The sequence below is a fragment of the Urocampus carinirostris genome, chromosome 16 (assembly GCF_059441175.1).
Source record: "Urocampus carinirostris isolate Australia breed hairy pipefish chromosome 16, RoL_Ucar_1.0, whole genome shotgun sequence".
In the NCBI taxonomy this organism is placed as follows: domain Eukaryota; kingdom Metazoa; phylum Chordata; class Actinopteri; order Syngnathiformes; family Syngnathidae; genus Urocampus; species Urocampus carinirostris.
The window spans coordinates 12,906,595-12,910,962 of record NC_142364.1 but is presented as its reverse complement, the minus strand read 5'-3'; positions in this window follow the sequence as shown (position 1 = coordinate 12,910,962).

Sequence of the window (4,368 nt, the reverse complement as noted above, 5' to 3'; positions counted from 1 at the left end):
CGTGACGGTTCCGGTATACGGCTATCGCACCTGCTGTTATTACGTAAAACTAATTAAAACATATAAAAGCAGAAAATGCTTTTTTATATACATATTACTTTTTATCTTGTAAAATCAAAAACAAACAATTTATCGAAACTTCAATGTTTGGTCAATTATACAAATTAAATAAAACTGCATTGAAATGTAGACATTTTATATGAAACTCATTGAAAAAACGATTCAAAATCAATATTAAGAGGATATTTGAAGCTTTCAAAAAATAAAAAAAAATTGGTGTAAGTTTTTTTGAAACAACGTTTACGTTTTATTTCGCAAATCAAGGTAAACAAATACCCATATGCACACATAACCATATACCTAACTGAATATAGTCACTTGACAGTCTAGGCTTGAATGAAATATTAAAAATACTGTATGTATAAAATATTTAAAAAGGAAAAACACAAAGTTAAAGGAAGTTATTCATCTGTTTTTTACGACTACTGAGGTGACCATATACAGTATGGTCACATGCCACATGAAGGGTTAAAATGGTTCTAGAAACCCTAAAAGTGGAATGTTTTATAAGATTTGTTTCTTGTATTTCCACCTTGTGAATCAAGGGAAGTGATTCTGGCGATGTGGTGCAGCCTTATTTATAAAATAAAAATAAAAATAAACAATGTTAACCACCGAGATGGACTGAGCTACTGAAGCTTTTAACAAGATTAAATAATGGGAGAAAATCGAGCCAAAAACATTTTTACCTATACAGTAAAAGGTTATTCCAGCTTTCCGGGACTCTGTGGTATGCCGTTGAGAGTGTGATAGTTTGACCCGACTAGCTAAGACTCGCAGTAGGCACGCCATTAAAGGGGCGTGTCCTATCTAGTGCTCTGGACATACTATGCGTCGGGGACCGACTTTTCCGGGAACGCCCTCTAGCATATGTCAGTAGCTGCTCACATCTTGATTGGATAACAGGCTTCCAACCTTCTACTTGTGTTTTACGTGATGTAGATAATGATTGTTGCCGAGATTTTATTAAATTTTACCTCAATAAAAGACCAAAACAAGATTCAATTCGCTTCATTCAATTTTGAGCTATGCTGTATTATATATGGTTTGGCCAGTAGATGGGAGTGCCATACAAATACATATGATGTGATTTTATTTAAATGCCCCAATACGATTTGCTAAGTGTTTCCAATGTTTCTACATGTGTTATCAAACATTCGATATTACATGTTTATTTATGGTGAAGTACATTATTTTTTTCTTTGCATTATGCCAAATTGCTTTAGAAAGTGAGACAACACTGAGAATCACACGGACAAAATGACCTGCTGTTTTAATTACGTCCACGAGATGTCGCCAAAACAGCACGTCAATCACAAACCACATACTGTAGTTTTCGGGCTACTATCTATCAATCAGAGAACAATTGAAGGAACTCCCAATCCAATGGTATTGTACTTAAAATAGGAGTCGCGGACACGCTGTTTAAGGCACAGGTGTCAAACAGGCGGCCCGCGGGGCAGATCAGGCCCGCTTCCCATTTGTTTACTCATTGTAAAATCTTCAGTCCCTCTCAGTGAGTAACATTGTTTATTTGTTTACTCAAATGGGAAGAGCCAATGCCAAGGACATTTTTACGTTAAGGTGTCATGATGACTGATTAGTTTCACCTGCGCCCGCTTGTTTGGCGCCAGCCGCTGCGGGCTTCCTGATTGGTTCCCCGTCCTACTTGAGATCAGTCCTTTCACTCGCCTGTTGTCAGTCCGTCAGCGACCCTCTGTTTCTACAAGGCCTGCACTTTGACTCTGACTGCCGTCAGTCCTGCTTTTTGCACCCGTTTTCCACCCGTCCGTTCTTGATTTCCCCGTTTGTTTCCAGCTACGACCTGTTTTTTGACCCAGACCACGTTTTGCTCTCCTGTCCCGGCTTACGACTCGTTTTTGATCCCGACCATTTTTTGCTCTCCTATTTTTTTCAAAGTCCGAATACTCGGTCTGGTCCCAAGAAAGATAACGCGGCAAGACACCAGAATTGTCTTTCGCCTTCACAGTCAATATAAAAGCTTGGTAGAATTAGGGACAGGTGTGTACAGTTTTGAACACAGTTGGCGCCCTCTGGGGGAAGGGAGCACAGTGGATCGTAACAGAATGGGCTTACAAGAAATAAAATTCGACATATGGAAGGAGTAACTCAACTTTTCTGCTAACAGTTCAATTTAGAGCGACTGTCTGTCTTAACATAACCATACAAAACCAGAATATCTGTAAATTCTGTCCTGTACCCGACTATTCCCTGCATTTTACCTGGATGGCACTGACATGAGTGGTCCTTCCATTACACTGCTCTTTCCCCCCCTCCCCCACAGCCGCCATGATCGAGTACTAGCGTCACAGCTTGGTCCCAAGAGCTAAGACACTTGACATTTTAACATTTGCAGGAGCTTTGCGCACGGGAAATCATGTGGTTAAAGGCAACAATAGTCCCAAAGACTCCTGAAATTGCTGTTGGCCTTTCAGATGACGGACAGAATTGCTTCGGGGTCGAAGCAGGTGAAAATTAAAATGTATTATGCAGACCTGGGTACTCCGGTCCTCGAGGGCCGCATGTCCTGTCTGGTTTTTGAGGTTTCTCTAATCCAATACAGGTGATTCCAAGCTTTTGCCAGTTTGCTAACAAACTGGTAATTTGTACCCCCTGAGTTGAAGAAAAGCCTTCAAGATCATGCAGGACATGCAGCCCTGGTGGACCAGAGTGCAGAGTGAATATTGGAAAGTAGACTTAAAGATCCTAAACAAATCCGAACCGAAAGCTGGAGACATCCAGTAGTCTTTTGTCAGCAGCAGGAAGGCCTTTGGGGATTACTATTCATTCACAAGCATTTCAGGAAATTTCCATTGGCCACAGCCCCCTGGGATTGTTCTTAATTTTTATTAGACAAAAGTTGTAAGTCAAGTCATGTTTATTTGTATAGCCTTTAATCACAAGGGGTTCACTGACCACTGACTATTGCAAACCACAGACTATTATGACACCATCCCCTGATCTAAAACTTACATGAGGGCAAGGAAAAACTCAAAAACCTTGAGAAGGAACCACACGTAAGGTAATCCCCCTTCCAGGATGACCAGGCTGCAAATGACTTTGATTTGATTGCTCATGTATTTACCTAGTATTGAAACCAATGTTTCTATTTTTTACCCAATGAAAGTTTATTGTACCACTAGGAGCCACTAAATATTAGTAACGTTTTTCACAAGTTTTATTCGAAGAAAGGGGGGTGGGGTTGCTCCCACGATCCGGGAATTGCTGAACGCAGGAAGCAGGTTGCTCTGAAAGTGGAAGTGGGACTTCCGTGGCGAGTGATGGCGGTGTCGGGAACGGAAAAAAACAGGTCAGTAGATAGAAGAGCAAAAACGTGGTCTAAAGCCAGGAGAGGAGATCGTTATTTGGGAAGGGAGCGCAGACGTGGTCGGGATCAAACAGGTCGTAATTCGGGACGGGAGAGCAAACTTGGTCTAGCTTAAAACAGATTGTAGAGGGAGAAAAACAGGAGCAAAAACACAGAACACGCAAAAAGGGCTTGCCCTGTAAAAATGTAGCTTTGCAGACGGACCAACAAAAGGGGACTGACAGGACAGAGTTTAACTACCGACAGGGAGACAATCCGTCAACAAGCCGCAGCTGGCGCCCACGGTTGGGGCCAATTGGATGCCATGGCAACCGTGACAGAAGCTTGCACCACACGGCGGGGGCCAATTGGGCGCCATGGCAACCGTGACACTTTCTTTATTTTCATGCTACACGGAAAAATAACATTTCTTTAAAAACCTGCAGAAATGAGCATGACTTTACTTTCCAGCACTCCCTCAGCCCCATTCTTTAAACCTAATGAGTTCCGCCCCAAACAGCTCTGATAAAAGTAAGACAGTGGAAAATAAAGCATAAGGGCATTGTTGACACATATTTAAGCAGGAAAATAGTTAACTATTAACATTTTAAAGACACTTCAATCGATGCAACCCAACTTGAAGTAATTATAAAATGAAGTCAGTGTGAGATTCCCCCATCTATCTTTTGGCGAGTTCGCCATGGTGTTAAAAAAACCGCTTGGAGTAGTTCCTGCTCCGTCTTCTGTTTAAGAAATTTAATTAACCTCGCGTTAACCCGTCAGGTTCTTCTCAAGGCTATTTGTCTCATTACTAATAGCCACTACGCACCTTCGTATCTGGACACCGGCAGGCCTCTTTCTTTTTTTTTCAACGGGACTCACGATGCGATCGCTTGCTGAGTCAGCAGCTTCTGTGCTTTGGCTTGAAGAAGGTCTTAAATAATGACCCTTTTTTTCTCCTCTGAATTACATCAGAAAAT